We start from the raw sequence: 20761 nt of genomic DNA on the forward strand, positions 1-20761 counted from the left end.
GCAGTGTTATCCTTTTCATAGCTTCTGTTGGCTGGGTTGTATTGAGTTGGGTGGTGAGGCACTTTTTGATGAAGTTGAGCGGGTATCCATTTTGCTGGAAGATGCTGTACAGATGATCTTTTTCCTTTTTCTGGTGTTCTGGTTGCTGCAGTGTGTGAGTGCTCATCTGAAAATGTTCTTACACAGCTTCTCTTGTGGGAAGTTGGATTGTTACTTTGGTAATGGAACACTTGGTTGGTGTGGGTAGCTTTCCTGTAGACTTGTGTTTGGCAGGATAACACCGCCATACAGCAGAAACATAGATTTATACACTTCTCCTGAATTTAAAAAGAGGCAAAACAGCTGACATAATAAAAATTAAAATAATAAATGAAAGTGCAAAAAAATTATAAAACTCTTATTGAGTTATTGAGTAAGGTCTACACCTTCAAATTAGTCAGCTCCAAATGAATCAAAGATGCATTTTAAGGTGTCAGAAAAGCTGATCTACTGAAAGGCCTCTCACATCTCTGAAGTGGAGGTGTCACAAATGAGAAATTTCTTGCTTCTTTAACATTGCCCTTCTCAAACGAACTTAATCCATACTTGTACCCAGTAGAAACAGCATTGGGATTGAATTTGGGACAAATTCACAACAATACCTGGAACTGTACTAAAAAATGAATAGGTCAGTACATATAGGGAATAGATGTAATATGATTCCAACCTAGCACACTTCTCCATCATTGAATAGCAGCATTTTCCACTAGGAAAGTGAATTACAGTAATCTAAATGAGAGGTGATCAGTGCATGGATCCAGTTTGGTCTAGTGGATTCTGGGCTAGAAACCAGGAGTCTGTGAATTCTAGTCCTGCCTTAGCCATGAAAGCCAGCTGGGTGACCTTGGGCCTGTCACTTTCTCTCAGCCCAACTCGGTGCAATGTAGACTAGTCTCCTTGTGGTGTACCCCGGGCAACGTGACTTTTCACGGCTAAATAGTCTACACATCTGGCTGCTGGACCTCACAAGGATTTCCCAGCAAGAAAAGCAGCATGAACACCAAACTGCCTCGCCATACAATAAACAAACAAACAAAAAAAGTGCATGGATTGCTGCAGATCAGGGAAGGGACACAGCCAGACAATAAATTGAGATTAAAAGTAAGTATTCTGTCATGCCCTAGCTATGATTTATTTGTTTGTTTGTTTGTTTGCAGGACTTATATGACTGCCTATCTCATATAATGATTCTAGGAGGCTCACAACAATCCATAAAAACAAAGATGAAAACAAAAATAGTCTTCCCCTCAGGGGCCAGACCAAACAGCTTCCCAGCAAAATCCTAGCCTAATGCTCGAGGGAAGAGCCAGGTCTTCATGGTCTTCTGGAAGGCTAAAAGGGTAGGGATCCCTCAGATCTCAGATGGGAAGCTACCCCAAAGGGCTGGGATGGCTACTGAGAAAGCGTGCCTCTGAAGTCCCATCAGGTGACAACATTTAAGAAAGCTTAACCTGGAGCTTCTCTAATAAGGAGGAGGAGTAAGAGAAGGTACTGAGTAGATTGAGCCCAAAGGCCCAGATTCAGGTACCGGTGGCAAAGTAGAATTGTGCTTTATTATTCCTGCCTTTTATGACTCAGACCTTGACCCAGAGTCCAGTCCATCCAGAACACTTTAGTGACTCCAATACTTGCATGCAGAGAGCCAAGGGGGTGGGAGAGTTCATGATTATGTGAAGAAACATCTTGCAAAAATGGGCTATCCAAGGGTAGCCTAGCTCTGGGAATCATCTTTGAACAGTGATGTTTGTGTTTAGGTGGAGGATGGGATTTTTATGTGCTTAATGACCTATTTAACTGTAGCACCATGCTGGAACATCAACGGTTACAGGCCAACCTCGTGGGTTCTCTATCTAAACTATTAAGTATTTGGAGAAACTTCAGTCCTTTGCCAGGAACTGCCTAGCCCCTGAATCTTGGTTGTCCATAAGAACTAGCTCTCCTGAACTTGGCCTTAGTTATGATCTCTTGGCAGATGGATTTCACTGTTGTTTGTTAAGTGACTCTTGCCTGATGTGTAAAAACACACTCCTATTGGCTCTGCTCTATGGCTTCCACTAACTAACTGTATCTAGCAGTGGTCTTAGCCAATACACCATTCCTTCAGAAGAAAGGCAACCCATCCAGAAAAGGCTGATTTTCCATTTCATGATCTAAAAGCATCTTGGCAGGATTCCATCTCAGTTTACAGGTCCTAATCTAGAACATTAGTGTCTCCACAACTCTAGCACTTACAGTAGGAGTGGGCAACTTTTTGTCTAAACAAGATCACATTCCTTTGAGAGTAATCTATGGGGTCTGCAGGACAATGATGGGTTGGGGGCTAAACAGGACTAGAGGCAAAATAGGGTGAAGCACCTTGTCTTTTTTTCTAACGAACCATTCTTCTGTGTATGAAAATAGCTTCAGATATACTTGGATTAACTGACCATCTTGCTGAAGTTGTAGAAAAGTAGAAAAGGTTTCAAGAGATTTGAATAGCATTCCAAGACACTAAGATAGAACAGTAAGTGAAAAATGGAAAACCAGATTTATTAAACGTATAAGATATTGTAGCTTTCAAGCTAAAGAGGGCCCAAATGAAGGACTGTAAGTAATATACATGAAAAAAGTTGCTGTCCCTTGGCTGCTCCTCTTGAGGAGACTGCAGGAAGGCAGTCTTCTGCCAGTTTGAGGGCTCGAAGACAAAGGGATTAGCCATTTTTCTTGCAACTGCAGCGGACCCTTTAAAAGACACTTAAGTTCTCAACCCTCACTTTCTAATAATTTTCAGAAATTGCCTATTCACCATCTTAAAGCTATTAGAGACCTTCAGAATGACAAGGCTGAAAAGTCACCAAGTGAGTTTAGCTTCAACTCTGAACAAAAGAAAAATTAATTACAAGCCAAAGAATGTAAAGAATTTGAAATAAACAGCAAAAAGCTAAATAACATTTTGATCTAATAAAGTTATAAATGGATTAAGGGTCCAGTTAAATTTGGATATTGACTTTTATTCTAACATTTTGGAATTAACTATAAAAAATAAATGCCTTCTCATGAGAACCAGATTTATTTTGGCTGTCTTGGCTATTATAAGTCATAACAAAGATAAGTGACTTTATGATTTTAGAAACTGGACATTAGAGGGGACTAAAGTTTCTAAGTAGAAGGAAAAAAATACAAGCCTGCTTTTGGTGTCGATTAGTGGTGGGACTTACAAAATGACAAAAAAAGTCATAACATTGGAAATATTAAAGGAGATCTTTGAAGAATGGAGCAAAAAATTAGTAGCTACAATATCAACAGCACCAGTAATGATGTCTGACTCTATGGATAGACTATGTCTAAAATATGTTAATGAAGGAATCACAAATGGGATGCAAATTTTGTCTGACAAGATAAAGTACCAAAAGTGGAACTACAAATGATAAGCCTAAAGAATGATTTGGAAAAGGACGCTTTACTGGATATACAAAGGAAACTGGCTGAATTTTTTAAAATTAAAGGGGAGATACAAATGAGAAATCAAGAGAATGACCTGGAAAATGTTTTCTTATTGGCTCTACAAAAGAGGCTTGTTAAACCCTTGAAGAAGTCTGCGATGGGATAAATAAGAATGAAAGAGAAATAAAATCCTATAACATCATTTGAATCAACTAAAAATTAAGACTGGTAGAAGTAAAAGGAAGGAATATAAAGATGGTTCATTTGATCAAGGTTAAAATAAGACTTTTTGTGGGGGGGCAAAGTCCTGGCAACCTTTACAGACTTTTTGCTGACACCAGGATTGAAAAGTTGATGCTTTATGGATTTGCTTATAGATAAGGGATGGGCTATGGGTTGAAGAGATATCTATTTGCAACCTTATAGGGGATGAAGAGTTACTAAATTTATCTATGCTTGTTGTAATGAAGGTTGGAAGTCACTTCTTTATATATTTCTTTTCTCTTTCTTCTCACTATTTCTTTTTTCTTGCACTTTTTATTCTTTCTTACTATTCTCTTTTCTTTATGTTTAGTTTGTATTTGTTTTTACTATTGTGATCAAAATCCTTAATAAAATTATATTTAGAAAAAAGTAGCTGTCCCCCTTCCTCCCTTATTTTCCTGAGCAAAAGCAGTAAATAGAAGAGGGTAATCTCTTATTTTATTGTGAGCTCTGGAGACATTTGGAAGACAATCTGTGAAGTGATAGGCTGATCCTTGCCTTTCTCCAAATTCTCTGTATGATGTTCATTTCAACCCTTGCCTGAGTGAGCCAGGACACAAATTTACCATCTAGTTACTAACAGACTGTACAGGACCTCATTGTATCTCTGTCGTATTTTCTGGTCAGGTAGGCACATTTCCAGCAAAGCACTAAGCTTGGCCCACCTACCACTTTCATTTTCTAAGACTATGAATGGGGCTTATATGAGGCCTAGAAGCATTACTAGAAATAGAGATGATCATGGAGGTTGATGACTTAGTATGCTAGTTTCTTGTAATTATTTTTAATTACAAGAAGTGAAAAAATTTCAGGAGTTTGGTGTACAGTTCCATATAGAAGTTTATTTCAGTCTTATTTGGAGATGTCAGAGACTGAATCTGGAACTTTGGCATGCAGAACACATATCGTGTTAGTGATATGTAGAGCTCTTCCACAGAAAATATCAGAAAGAGCCAGAACTTGTCTCTGGGTTCCAGCATGAAGAAAGGGCTTCTTTTGTCCCAGTGTTTTGTCCCAGTGTGGGGTTTGGAAAATTCAGGGGAAGGATGGGGTCTCTTAACTTGGGATGGACAATCTGGGGCAGATGGTCACCAGAAAGATCGTTGTAATACTTTGGGGAAAAAGGGTATCTCCTTTTCTACCTCCTTGTTTCTTGGAGTTGTTCATCCCTGTGATTGTGGCTTCTTTTGAACTCTAGAGGCCATAGTTCATGTATTCTATGAGTGACTTTCTCTACATATAGTTGCTGTTGTTAACACATTCTTTTTCAATGTTTAAACTGCTCAACGTCTGGGTCTATAAAAGGAAAGCAGAAAACACTTAGGCTAAAGGCCATGAGAAAACATGACCAAGAGGAAGCATATCCTGTCTGAGTAGGCAAGGGGAAGTGTATTAAAGACATGTCTCAATCTAGCTATGTGGAAATCTTGGGCAATCTTGGTGGAAAACCATTTTGCTCAGGTTCTCCTACAGGGTAATACTCCATTGCCTCCTTTGTTGGGTAGCGCAGAGCACACAGTGGCAAGATTAATTTATTATACAAAATGTTTTTTTTTTTACTTAACCACAGTTTGAGGACTAAGCCAGAATATTTTATAAGCAAATAAGCATATATATATATATATATATATATATATATATATATATATATTTCCCTCTACTCTATTATTCTGATTGAAGATGGGGAAATTCCATGCTTGACTGCCTTTCCCATAAAAAAAAAAAAGACACTTGTGCAATTATAATTTTGGAGAAAGATATCCTTGATTAACTTTTTAATCTGTTGGATTTCTATTTTCACAGAAGATTATGCAAATGTTCACCTTCTCACCCTACAATCTGAATGGTAGAGTTCAGGGAAGTTTGTATCGCAGGATTCCCCTCTAATATCTACGTCAGTTTTAGGTAGCGGCAATGATTAAGTAACCGTCTGTGAATGTTGTACAACTGCCAACTGAACATTTTTAATCACAATATTAATAATGACATTTTTATCATGCTATGGAATTTGATTCATGAGGTTTGCTAAAAGAACAGGAATGCCATACTTTTTTCCTCTATTCCTGTTATGTCTTGTAAATAAAATGCTTATTGAATTGTCAGTGAAATTTTATCCTCATTGCAAGTGGTGCCTAATGAAGGAAATGCAGTGCAGTGATCCTGTATCATACAGTACGTTCATTAGACAATGTAGGAGAGAAAGGATAAAGGAGACATGGAATTCTTATGGTTAGTTACAATCATATATCATTCTAAAATCTAACCCTGTTGTAAGGGACATTAGTATTCCTTAAGTTGCATATGGGATCATTTCTATCCTAAATTACTTCAGACATATGAGAATGCTAATTTGTTTTAGATTTTTTTATCCCGCCTTTATTATTTTTATAAATAACTCAAGGCGGGGAACATACCAAATACTCCTTCCTCCTCCTGTTTTCCCCACAACAACCACCCCGTGAAGTGAGGGCTGAGGGAGAGTGACTGGCCCAAGGTCATCCAGCCGGCGTTCAGGCCTAAGGCGGGACTAGAACTCTCCTACTACACCTGATTGGCTGTTGGGCTGAGAGAGAGGGACTGGCCCAAGGTCACCCAGCCAGCTTTCAGGCCTAAGGCTGGACTAGAACTCTCCTACTACACCTGATTGGCTCTTGGGCTGAGAGAGAGGGACTGGCCCAAGGTCACCCAGCTGGCTTTCAGGCCTAAGGCAGGACTAGAACTCTCCTACTATGCCTGATTGGCTCTTGGGCTGAGAGAGAGAGACTGGCCCAAGGTCACCCAGCCAGCTTTCAGGCCTAAGGTGGGATTGGACCTCTCAGCCTCCTGGTTTCTAAAATGCTCCACAGGACCAGATACATATAACATACAGCAGGAATAACAAACCACTATGCTAAAAAAATCACTACCATCTCAGAAAACATGTGCAATAGCTAGGGGCATCTACAAGCAGGTTAACAACATCAGATTGGCAGACTTCCCCAAGTGACTAAAGCCATGCTGCATTTTACGTCTATGTGATCTGGGCAAACATGTTAAAAAGGGGTTGAGTTTTGATAACCTGGCTGTGCCTGCCATTTTGATGTGTTTGATCCCCACCCCCTTCTGATGCTAACTGCAGTGCTTTTTGCATTAACATCTTTGTTTCTTTTTAAAAAAAATATGTTGGCTATTATTCAGATTAGAATTTAGTTAGAATTATTCAGATTAGGCATAATCTCAAAACAGATTAATGAAAACAATGACATATCTGAGATACCTGTATCTCAGAACATTTAGATGTTAAGGACAAATGCCAAGGCTTTTGACTTTTGACGGAAAACAAATAGGCATTTACTAAAGACTACGCAAAGACTACATGAATATTTGGTTGGCTAAAGTTAAGAAATGAGGGTTAAATTCTATTACATGTTCAGTAATTTAATATTCAGGCCACATTCTTGCACTGTGCTATGCCATGATTTATTTAACTATGATTTATTAAATAAACAACAATTGCCTGGCTTTACACATCACGCTAAGGCATACATTATCAGTTAGAAATCATAGAAACCACAGCACAGGACAATACTGTATATGAACCTACCTGCAGACAGGGTTGATTTCTAATAAACTGATATTTTATTTAATTGCCGGAGAGGTTATTTTAGAATTGTTAACTATTCATTCACCTGGCTTTTAATCAGTTAAGAGATTGGTTAATCATATTAAATATACATATCTGGGACTGTGAAAGTACATGATAATTTGAGAAAAAGGAAAGGAAATTTAAGACATTTTCCTCTGGTTTCACTATAACTGTAACTTGCCAGAAACAAAATAGCTTCAGGATAAATATATTGGTAACCAGACACTCCAAAAACATCAAATCAGTCAAAAAAAGTTTTAGTTAATCCATCCACCAATTAAACATAAAGATTTCCAAATTAATTCTAAATTAATAGTTGTGGGGGGGAAAGATTAATTGTTTAGCATAAATGTATATGAAGATGTTCTGACTAAATTTTTAGAAAAGTAAAAAAAAATGAGAAGTGCCATTTGGGGGTTTTATGCCCTGTATATTTTGAGATACCTGATTTCACTTTTTGAAGATTATCAGTTGCCATTACTCCAGTCAAGGCTTTTGATTCCATTGACTCAGCTGTTCTCCCATTCCCAGTCTTGACACAGGGTTAATGGGCCCACCCCTCAGAAGAAATCATAAACAGCACAAAGAGAACCAAGCTGCAGCTATTTCCAAGGCTTTCGGTTTAACAAGTCCCATTCAGCAAATCTGGAGAGTTTTCTTGGCAGCCGGACTGTACACAGCCTCAGGATCAAGGAGGTATTAGCTTCAGAAAGGAGGAAGATTTATAACTACAGCTGTTTAGCAACATATCACTCTACTGAAGGATGAATGCTTGTGGAGTTCATTTGCTGGAGCCCTTGAGGCCAGGCAGTTCTAGGACAACCAGAGGATTCACCTACAATTAATACATCCTGCTTAGTATGTCTTTATCCTTAGTTCATTCATATCAATGTTGCAAAAGCGAGAAGAATCTGTTGCCTTACTCTTTGCATCCTCCCTGCGTATTGCACAGTACTGGTTATACATTTTTACAGCATTCAGGGGGCTGAACATTTCTGCATGACAAACAGAAGCAACATCCATTGTTCAAACAAAGCAAAGCAAAGCAAAGCAAAGCAAAGCAGAACACACATCTGGAGCATATTACATCTTACAGAGCTTGGTCAGATATTAGAAGACCAGCCCGATAATTGAACCACATTTTGACAGGCACCAAAATAAAGCCTGGACAATCATTAAACTTCAAAACAAATTTCATATCTTGACCTGAAGCGCTTCATCCAAAGGAAGAGAACAGCAAGGCTCTGGAGCAAGAAGATACCAAGCTATATACTAAATGGCATCAAATTCCCAAGTGCATTTGAAATGCATAGTGCTAAACAAACATAAAGGTTATTTTCCAATCTGTTAATAGAAACTACTCAGGGCCATCTTACTATCTGGGGTAAGATGGAGATCTATGGGTTGAACGTATGCATTAAGCAGATTCACCCTAGCAAACACTTAAACTGGGATTTTTCTTCATGCTGCAGTGCAGCGTAAACCCAACCCTTGAGATCAGCTTCTGGTTCCCTTCCAGTCTGTTACCTCTGCTCGTAACTGGACAAATTCCACTGAGTTCTGCTGTTGTGATGTTTCACTCAGCAGTGGCTCTGACTTTTGACTGATGACCTGAATTAGTCATGATAGGAACAGGGGACGGTACTGGGATGATGAAGCATTTTGAGGGCAGAGCTCAACTGAGTTTTCTTCTGGAACAGTGTTAGCCCCCTAATGTTTAAGTTTTGTTAATCACAAACCTGAAACTATCTCATCTATCTATCTATCTATCTATCTATCTATCTATCTATCTATCTATCTATCTATCTATCTATCTCACTCTAAAGTTCATTCTGTAGTTTAGATAAAGCTCTTGGTTAAAAAAGGAAACATGAATGGAGGAATGTGAGCTTATTGTCTGTGAAGTGTGAAATTAAATTCAGTGTTCTGTATTATAGTATCAGATTGTTCAATGTCTACATTTAGATGTACCTTACCTATTGCCGACATGAATGACCATATCCTCCAACTAGGAAGATTTCTAAACATCTTAGGTGCCAAAAATCCTCCCATGTTATCTTTTAAGAACATTTCATGTATTATGCAAGATGAAATCTTACAGTATACTCTTGTTTGTGGGTGTGCATTTGTGTGGGTGTGTACAGACTATTGCAACTGGTGTTTGTTGTATGCATGCTAGATCATTTGTATCTGTATACTTAAAAAATCCTAAATCACTAAAACAAACAAACAAACAAACAAACAAACAGAAAAGTGTCAGCTACCCCTCACACAATCATGTACCCAACTGGGAAATAAGATACTTCAATGTTTTAGACAAAAAAGAGAGAGATGAGAATCTCTTTTGCAGGAGACTATCCAGGTAATGCATTACTAATCCTTGTAATACATTACTTACAGGAAGCCACTGCTTTTGTGTCCTATTTGCTAATTCCTACTGATATGGTGAATGATTTGTCCGCTCCTAATTGCAGGGTTAAAAGACAGCATCACTAATGCCATCTGCTGATAACATGGCATTCATAATATACTCAAAGCAAACTTGTTATATCGGTTCAAAAGCCAGAGTAACTTCAGTGGGGTTTATGGCTGGAAGTGTAACTTCAGTGGCACTGGTGCTTCAGCACCTTACAACCAAGTAACCACAGCAGAGGCAGTGAAATGTAGATAGAAATTTACTCGGTGTCCTCTTTTTCTCTCGATCTACCTGCTCTTTGTCTATGAGATTGCTAACTTCATAGTCAGAGGCTTCTGCAGGGGAGGCCTAAGTGGGGAAGATGGAGTCTGGCGATACAAACTCCACCCCTGTTGAATGTGTGTGCAGCATCCACACTTGTACAAGAGGGGCAGGTCTTGCATTGCAACACTCCATCTGCCATCTTGCCTATTTTGGCTCCCTCCCATGGATACTGCTGCCAGGATCATTTCCCTTCTGCCTTTGTTCCCTGTCGTGCACAATTGCAGCACTTGCTCTCTATCACTCCTGGTAGGATTGAGTTAGTTCGGTGCTAGGCTTTACCTATATGTATTTCCTTAAATAAACCTTTCTTTCTAAGTTAGTTATAAACTTGCTTTACTAATCCCTGCTCAGGTTAGATTCCTGCTCTCAGGAGTACATGTAGCAATGCTTCACCTCCAACACCTAAAATTGATAAATGAGTATAACATTTTAGCTACATTTTCCAAATACAAATGGTTGCAATTCCCAACGTCCTTGAGTAAAAAAGAACCAATTCCAAGCAGTATTTTTGTAAATCTGGATGCTTTCATAAGCATCAGCAGATTTCCCTTAGATGTTAAAACCAAACTTGCTGAATGTATCTACCGTTTGAATAAATATTTTGTTACATGAGTGACAGGAAGTACAAGTAATCCTCACTTAATGACTGCCCTGTTTAGTGACCATTCAAAGTTACAACAGTGCTGAAAAAGTAACTTTATTACTGGTCCTCACACTTAGGACCATTGCAGCATCCCTGAGGTCACATGATCACCATCTGCACACTTCATAGCTGGCTTCCACCAAGCAGTGTCAATGGAGAGGCTGGCAGTAAAATCACAGGTTGCGGTCATGTGATGTCTTGTTTAATGAATGCATCACTTAGCGACAGAGTTGCCAGTCCCAATTGTGGTTGTTAAGTGAGGGCTACCTGTAATTTAAATCTAGATAACTCAGTTAGAAATTGCTCCATATTCAGGAAAATAATATAAACACATTTAAACATTTCATAGTGTTAGAGACTGTCCTAACAGCCAGGAACCACGCTGAGACAAGGAATAGGTCTCTAGTGCTTTATTACTGCTACATTAGACAGAAAATCCGAACAAACTGAAGAAGCATGGGAAAAACCCAGACAGATAAACCCCAACGGTTAAGGCGGGTCTGATCTGTGTCTCTTTGAATGGCTGCTTAAATCCTCAGTACTAGGGACCAAATTGCCAATATCCACTGGATAATGGAAAAAGCCAGGGAGTTTCAGAAAAAACATCTATTTCTGTTTTATTGACTATTCTAAAGCCTTTGACTGCGTGGACCACAACAAATTGTGGCAAGTTCTTAGTGGTATGGGGATACCAAGTCATCTTGTCTGCCTCCTGAAGAATCTGTATAACGACCAAGTAGCAACAGTAAGAACAGACCACGGAACAACGAACTGGTTTAAGATTGGGAAAGGAGTATGGCAGGGCTGTATACTCTCACCCTACCTATTCAACTTGTATGCAGAACACATCATGCGACATGCTGGCCTTGAGGAATCCAAGGCTGGAGTTAAAATTGCTGGAAGAAACATTAACAATCTCAGATATGCAGATGATACCACTTTGATGGCTGAAAGCGAAGAGGAACTGAGGAGCCTTATGATGAAGGTGAAAGAAGAAAGTGCAAAAGCCGGGTTGCAGCTAAACCTCAAAAAAACCAAGATTATGGCAACCAGCTTGATTGATAACTGGCAGATAGAGGGAGAAAATATAGACGTGAAAGGCTGTATTTCTAGGTGCGAAGATTACTGCAGATGCTGACTGCAGTCAGGAAATCAGAAGATGTTTAATCCTTGGGAGAAGAGCAATGACAAATATTGATCAAATAGTTAAGAGCAGAGACATCACTCTGACAATAAAGGTCTGCATAGTTAAAGCAATGGTGTTCCCCATAGTAACATATGGCTGCGAGAGCTGGACCATAAGGAAGGCTGAGAGAAGGAAGATAGATGCTTTTGAACTGTGGTGTTGGAGGAAAATTCTGAGAGTGCCTTGGTGAATGATATTAAAGGCAAAACTAAAATACTTTGGCCACATAATGAGAAGACAGGACAGCCTGGAAAAGATGCTGATGCTAGGGAGAGTGGAAGGCAAAAGGAAGAGGGGCCGACCAAGGGCAAGATGGATGGATGATATTCTAGAGGTGATGGACTCGTCCCTGGGGGAGCTGGGGGTGTTGACGACCGACAGGAAGCTCTGGCGTGGGCTGGTCCATGAAGTCACGAAGAGTCAGAAGCAACTGAACGAATAAACAACAACAACAAACTATGCATGCGTTTTCCCCCCTGGATAGAGGCCCCCTCCTGCTCACCATCAGTACTCATGACATCGACTCAAGAACTGTATTGTATTGTATTGATAATATGTCATAAATAACTGCTGAGCGTTGATTTAGACTGCAGCAGGATGTAAATGAAATAAATAAATATTCTCCAACATTCCATTAAAAATAATTATGTTTACGTCAGTAAATATATGAGGTTGCCACCAGACAGCTATGTTGAACTACAGATAGTCCTTGACTTATGACCACAATAGGGACTGTAACATTTATCATTAAGTGGTGTGGTTGTTAAGTGAGGCATCACGTGACTGTGACTGGTAACCTCCTGCTGGCTTCCTGATTGATTTTGCTCATCGGAAGTCAGCTGGGAAGGTCGCAAAATGGCGATCATATGATTGCAGGATGCTGCAACTGTCATAAGTGCAAGCCAGTTGCCAAGCGCCTGGATTGTGATCATGTGACCACAGGATGCTGTGACGGTTGTAAATATGAGGACCAGTCATAAGTCACTTTTTTCAGTGCCGTCGTAAATTCAAATAGTTGCTAAACGAACGGTTGTAAGTCGAGGACTACCTGTACTGCATTGAAACCACTGAACAACTGCACCTATTACACCTACTGAATGACTGCATTGAAAAGGCTGTTCAGTGTTGTCTACCCAAGGAAACTCAGCAGTTATGCAGCACAGGAGCCCATGTGGCTGCCACCAAAAATGGCATCCCTGTTCTGAGTTTTCTTCATCATCCCATAAACCAGGTATGAGCAACTTGAGACTGCTGGGGTAAGGCTACCAGATCTGAGCTGCAACATCGGGATGCCCATGTGGTGCCAGCAATGAATTGTCTGGATTTTGGTACCTCAGTCCTATCCCCTGCTCAGAAACTCTTAATTTCTTTCTGTTGCTTCCAGACCCTTCTTCAACAGCAACAAATATTGAAAACTAGTGACAGTTTCCCACCATTCTGATACAGAAAAGTTGGCTTATTGCAGTGTAAGAAAAAAAATAATCCTGTAAAGCACTTTCCCATTTTATCCTCTAAACGTGGAAAACAACCTCTCTCCTATCCATACACATGACATGGTCCCATGCAATTTGACTAGCGCTGGCCAAAGTGATAGAAATCACATAGGGATATCAGAGCACAATTAGTCATTGATAGTGCACAATGTCAAGGTATAGAATTCAACCTGAAATGCCTTTTATGGCAGCAGCTCCATTGGGCTGACATTGTACAGCTACATACTGCAGCAATGCAGGCCATTATGTTATATTTACATATTTCTTTTATTTACATTCACCTTCATTCAGCTGCTCAAGCTCCCTCTGTTTTCCCCACAACAATAACCCTGTGAGGTAGGTAGGACTGAGAGAGAGTGATTGGCCCAAAATCATCCAATGAACTTCCCCAGCTAAGGAGGGACTAGACCCTGGTTATCGTACTCCTAGATCAGCATATTCACCACTACATCACAGGCCGTTTCCCAGGATCCTAAAATGTATACAACTTGCTACTGAGTTTCACATTAAACAAGCTGTTGAGGCAGATTCTTTCAACAAAACATGTGAGCAGTTGTAACAAACTTCTCCCTGGGTGGCTTGTTTTTGCCTTTTCTGAAGCTGCAAATCGAAATTAAAAGGTCACATTGACAGGAATGTGTATTTGATTTTTAAAATGGATCATCTGTTTTCTTCACAATTAATGAGATTCATATGATAACTTTCAGATTTATAACGATTTGAACGCTAGTAGTAAATGAGGACCTGAACATTTCTGTAGCCCAGACCTATAATCATGTGTGATCTAGGAATTAAATACAAATTAACTGCCACATTTAGCAGTCAACCAAGGATTGGATGAACCTCTAAGTTTGGTTATCTGCAAAAAAAAAGGAATTTTCAGGCGCTGGACTTGCCATTAAAAATGGAGGGTAGGCTTCATTCAATATGATGAATAAGAATTTGAGCAAGCTGGCTGCTGTTATTGCTGAAAGCTTGCAGAAATTATTTTTAAAATCTTGAACATCCATCTTGCCCAATCAATGGTAATCTTTCTGTTACTGTAATGGTTGCCTATTCTAAAACACCATCAGACTCATGAGTGTGAATTCAAAGATATCTGATTTATTAAAGAATAGTAGGCAGGATCACAGAGAAAGCTGAGAATGATGAAAGCGCGCCAAATGCAAACTAAAAACCCTCGGTGCAAATGAAATCCCTCCCCCCGTAGAATCTTCTCAAATTCACAATCCCAGGTGCTCCTAACAGTTTCTGATGGTCTGCGGGAAAAGTCCTTGAGCAGATAACATAACCCAAACACATTTCATTGTACTGATTTCACATACAGAGCTTGGTACAAGGTCTCACAGCAGCTCCCTCCCAAACAGAAACGCGCATCAGCGCCATGGCATGTGAAACGATATATAAACTACATTGAATCAGTGAACATGACATACTGCCCCCCCAAATGAAGAATACATTAAGTAGCAGGCTTCAAAGGATAAGCAAGGTGGAAATGGTTAATTAAATCAGGAGCATTAACATGGTGGGCAGACACCCATTCAGGATGAGGAAGTGTTTCCATCGGACCAGATACTGCAGGGTGCCTCGAAGCTTGTGAGAATCAACAATGTCCTTGACTTCAAAGTGTTGCTGGCCGCCAATCATAATTGGAGCAGGAGGAGGAGGTTGAGGGTGCCAACGCGGTGAGTGGTGCACAGGCTTAAGCAAGCTGCAATGGAAAACAGGGTGCAAGCGTTTCAAATTGTGAGGCAGTTCTAATTTAACAGTAACTGGATTGATACGATGAACAACAGGAAAAGGGCCAATGAATTTGGGAGCAAGTTTTTTAGAGGGTTGAGTAAACTTAGTAGATAGATACACTTAGTAGATAGATACACCTGATCCCCAACTTTGAAGTCGTGTTGTAAAGAACGATGCTTATCAGCTTGAGACTTGTAAGTAGCTTGGGCATCAGCCAAAGCTTGTTGAATTACTGGCCAGGAATCAGACAGTTTAACAGCCCAGTCAGATGCCGAACATGTTTGTGAAGGGGGCTGTGGCAGTTCAGGGATGGGAACAAAGTCGTGACCAGAAACCACGCGAAAAGGGGTTTGTCCGGTACTCTGATGCACAGCATTGTTGTAAGCAACTTCAGCAAAAGGTAACAACTTGACCCAATCGTCCTGATGGTAGTTAATGTATGCTCTAAGAAACTGTTCAAGAGTGGCATTTAAAATCTCAGTAGAACCGTCAGTCTGTGGATGGGACAATGTGGACAATGCTTGTTTAGTGCCAATCAATTTTAAAAATGATTTCCAAAATTGGGAAGTAAACTGTGTGCCGCGATCAGAAATTAAATGGGAGGGGCTACCGTGGAGGCAGTAGATGTGGTGGAGAAATAGGTGCACTAATTGTGGGGCTGATAGGATGGATGCACATGGAATGAAATGAGCTTGTTTAGAGGAAAAATCCTTTACAACCCAAATGACAGTTTTCTTCTGACTGGGAGGTAGGTCCACAATGAACTCCATAGAAATCTGGTCCCAGGGGCGGGATGGGCTGGCCACTGGCTGTAGAAGCCCCTGTGGTTTCCCCCCTTTTTGTTTTGACATGGCACAAACAGGACAGGAAGCAACATAGTCCTTTACATCACGTCTTAAGGTTGGCCACCAAAATTGACAGCGAACCAAATGCAAGGTTTTGACAAAACCAAAGTGTCCAGCAAGTTTATCATCATGGGAACGCTGCAAAATATCAGCTCTTAAAGTTTCAGGCACATAAAGGCGGTGTTCCACCCACGCCAGACCATTTTCAAAAGAAACATTGTCTCTATTAGCTAGCAACCAAGTGCCAGATTTCAGTGCCTGGAGAAAGTCCTTCTGTAACTGACAAGGAACTTGCACTTTCCACTTCCCAGACTGGGCTGGGGGCGGGGTTGCCTGCGCACGGGTCTGGCTCCGAGTGACCGCAACCAAGCCCAGTTGTGGTTCAGTGAGAACAGTCCCAACCACATCTGCCACCTGGTCAAGGTCCTGAGGCAACCGTGACAAAGCATCGGCCAGAAAGTTTTTCTTTCCCGGAATAAATTTTAACTGGAAGTTAAAGTGACTGAAAAACTGAGCCCAGCGAATCTGTTTAGGGCTGAGATGTCGTGGGGTGCGGAGGGCTTCCAAATTCCTGTGATCGGTCCAAACCTCAAAAGGGCATTTAGCGCTTTCAAGGAGATGGCGCCAGGTTTCTAAAGCTGCTTTTACAGCAAACACCTCCTTTTCCCAAACATGCCAATGGTGTTCTGTTTCAGAAAATTTCCTGGATAGATAAGCGCAGGGTTTTAAGCGATTTTTTGAATCCCTTTGTAACAAAATAGCCCCAACAGGGGAGTCAGAAGCATCAGCTTGGACCACAAAGGGGCATTCAGGATCAGGGTGCTGTAGAATAGGCTCAGCAGTGAAAAGGGTTTTTAATTTCTCAAACGCTGCCTGGCATTCAGGCATCCAATTCAGCACTGCCCCAGGGTTTTTTACTTTGCGTGTCTCCCCCAAGCCCTTGGTATGGAGTAAATCAGTGAGGGGCAGAGCAATCTCAGTGAACCCCTGGATAAATTGCTGATAGTAATTACTGAACCCTAGGAAACTTTGTAATTGCCTCCGGGGGTGGGGACGTTCCCAACTTAGAATCACCTGAATTTTTGCAGGGTCCATTTCTATACCCCGGTCAGACACTCAATAGCCCAGATAGTCAAGTTGGGTTTTGTGAAACTCACATTTGGAAAGTTTGGCATAGAGTTTGGCATCTCTAAGTTTGTGTAACACCTGTCTGAGGAGGCGTTTGTGTTCCTCCTCGGTTTCAGTGTAAATGAGAACATCATCTAAATAAACCAGGACCCCTTTAAACAAATGATCATGTAATACTTCATTAATCAATTGCATGAAGACTCCGGGTGCCCCTGCCAACCCAAAAGGGAGGACTTTGTACTGAAACAATCCTAATGGGCAATTAAAAACAGTTTTCCATTCATCCCCAGCTTTTATGCGAATGCGGAAATAGGCTTCGCGAAGATTAAGCTTGGAGAAAATCTTGCCCTTTGACAAATGAGCTAGCATGTCCTTCATGAGGGGCAGAGGATACTTGTTGACAATAGAGATGGAATTTAACCCTCGATAGTCTGTACGGAGTCGAAACGTGCTGTCTTTCTTTTCCTGGAATAACACAGGAGCCCCAACTGGGGAATTAGCAGGTTCAATAAACCCCCTTGACAGATTTTTGTCAATGAAGTCCCGTAATGCCTTGAGCTCCTTCTGAGTCATTGGATACATTTTTGGCTTGGGCAATTGAGCATTGGGGACCAACTCTATTGCACAGTGAGTTTTCTGGTGGGGGGGTAACTGATCTGCTTCCATCTCCCCAAATACGTCTGCAAATTCTTGGTATTGAGCAGGTAAGCCTTCTAAATGTGGCAAGTCAGGGCACGGCGTGGCAATTGCTGCCCTTCCAACCCCCTCACGTGCAACTATCTCTGCTGTAGGAGCTTAGTAAAATCCATCTTTAAAAGTCACAGTTCTGTGCTCCTAGTTTATATAAGGGCTTCGATAGGTCAACCAAGGGATCCCCAGGATTACCAAGGGATTGCCAACAGATGCTACAACGAATTTCAAAGTCTCACGGTGGCTGCCCATTTGCATTGTCACAGTTCCAGTGAAATGGGTCCCCCCCCCCCCGCTGTTGAACCATCCAACTATGTGAAGATCAAAGGATGCTGGAGGGGGAAACTAGGCAGTTCCAAAGCAGCAACCAGTTCAGGGTGAATTAAACACCTGGAACACCCAGAGTCAACTAAAGCCCATACCTCTGTAGTTTTTGTGCGGGAACCCAATTTCACTTTTACTTCTAAAGTGGGACAGTCAGCACTCGCCATAGCATCTTCATGCCCATCCTCTTCCACCTGCCTGCTGGCGCCCTTCATGGCAGGTAGCTGGCGTTTCCCGTCGGCTCCTTAGAGTTGTCTTCAGCCTCTCCTGAGAAGTAGATTACTTCTTCAGCATCGGCTGTCCCTTTGGCTGCTGTCATTCACTGCGGGGGGGGGGGGGCGATTTGGCCGGCGGCTTCCCCACTCGATCTCCAGCCTTGGCTTTCGGGCAATCAGCTGCTCGATGGCCCTCCTTTCCGCATTGGAGACACTGACCCCTCGCATAGCACCAATCTCTCTCCTCATCCCAGGCTCTATAGCTTGGCCGGGCAGCAGTCGCAGCACTTCAGGGTCCTCTCATGGTGGCGGGTGGTTTTTCAGGTTTTCTAGGTTGCATGAAGGTATGCTGAGCATGCTCAGCCTTTCCTGCCAGACAGATCCAGTTGTACAATGACTCGGGGTCATCTCTACACAACACCCAATGCAGGACGTCCCCTGTTGAGTCCCTATTAGAGTTGACTCAGACCAGTCAGTGATTTTCCCAGCCATAGCTTTAAACTCCAGGGCATAATCAGCTACTGACATTTGGCCCTGGGTAAGCTCCTTCAGCGCCTTCTTAGCTCTTGTTTTGGCCAGAGAATCTTCAAAATGCAGCTTTAATGCCCACATGAAATCATCAAAATAATCAAGTGCAGGGGAGTCAGCATCACTTAATTGAACATACCGCTCGACCGTCAGCTGCTTGACCCTTCAACTTGGTGGCAATGGTAGTTACTTTAGCCTCTTTGGAAGGGAAGCATGCCCCAAACTGCCTCATATAACTTTTAGCATTAGTTAAAAAGAAAGATAACTTTGTTGGTTCCCCATCGAATTTGACAGAAAAGTCTCTCAGTCCGCCTCCAGTTGGAGTGGAACCAGCCGGCGCTTGAGTGGTTGGGCCCCAGGTTACAGTAGCTTTCCTTTTTCAGGGTGGGGATACTGATGGCCAGGCTCTGCGGGGTGGAGATTCATCCCAGAACCATCTCCGGCCCCGTTCCGCCGGCAGTCTGGATGGGAGGATGGGGGATGGTTGAGGGAAGCTGGGATCTCCTCCGCTCCTCCCCTGCCCCTCCAGTGACAGACAGGTTTTTCAACATGTACTCCATTGATTCTATTTTGGCTTCCACCACTCTTAGTCTCTCAGGGGTTCAAGAGTCCTCTCTCCTTCGCATGCCCGGTTTCCTCTCAGTTGACACCGTAGTAGATTCTTTGTCTGGGGTTAGCGGGAACCGATACTTGCAGGACGTCCCCGACGTCCCTGGTTGGGGTTCCCCCACTTCATCCAAGGTGATCAACTCTGCGAGCAATTCGCTGGGTGCTGGTTGCTTTGGCTCTTCCCTGTTGTCAGATTCCTCTGCATCAGAATTGGAATTCGATTCATCCCTTGACAGGTCTCAGGATTCTGAAGGTTCTGGGGTGAGATTCAGTTCTCTGCTCTTGACCGTTGACTCGGGCATCAAGCTAGCTGTCTCTTCGAATCCCCTGGTCGTGGATTTTGACTCAGCCATCGTTAACTATTTTCCCTCACAAGAGACTGATCTTGGTAGGAGCTAACGGTACAACTTTGGGGAATTCTCAACTTTATGTAATGGTTGCCTATTCTAAAACACCATCAGACTCATGAGTGTGAATTCAAAGATATCTGATTTATTAAAGAATAGTAGGCAGAATCACAGAGAAAGCTGAGAATGATGAAAGCGCGCCAAATTCAAACTAAAAACCCTTGGTGCAAATGAAATCCCTCCCCCCGTAGAATCTTCTCAAGTTCACAATCCCAGGTGCTCCTAACGGTTTCTGATGGTCTGCGGGAAAAGTCCTTGAACAGATAACATAACCCAAACACATTTCATTGTACTGATTTCACATACAGAGCTTGGTACAAGGTCTCACAGCAGCTCCCTCCCAAACAGAAACGCGCATCAGTGCCATGGCATGTGAAATGTTACGATGTATAAACTACATTGAATCAGTGAACATGACAGTTACCTTTATTTATGGATTTTGGCAGGGCTGCAACTAGGGTCTGTGTCACCCAGGGCAAACATGGATTCCATGCGCATTTTGGTGCCCCCACAGCACTCATTTTGGGCCCCCCCCCAGCACTCATTTTGGCACCCCACCAGCGCAGCGTCCAGGGCACATGCCCCGGTTGCCCCCCCCCCCCAGTTGCGTCCCTGGATTTAGGTCCAGTTTCTGTATAACCAATATCCAAAATGCTGATTTTGTCATTTAGAATCATGTCACTCTACTCTTTCTGACAGTAAAGCTAATTGGGGAGTCCATAGCAAATGAAACATGCTTTATCTTTTCCACACAAGCCAGGAATCATAAACCAGGCTTCAGATTCTAATGTAAGTCAGGGACAAGCTGGGAAATCATAGAATGTTTTTGAATGCTCGTGAGTTCCTGCTTGATTTAGCT

Source organism: Candoia aspera, chromosome 2, assembly GCF_035149785.1.
Source record: "Candoia aspera isolate rCanAsp1 chromosome 2, rCanAsp1.hap2, whole genome shotgun sequence".
NCBI lineage: Eukaryota > Metazoa > Chordata > Lepidosauria > Squamata > Boidae > Candoia > Candoia aspera.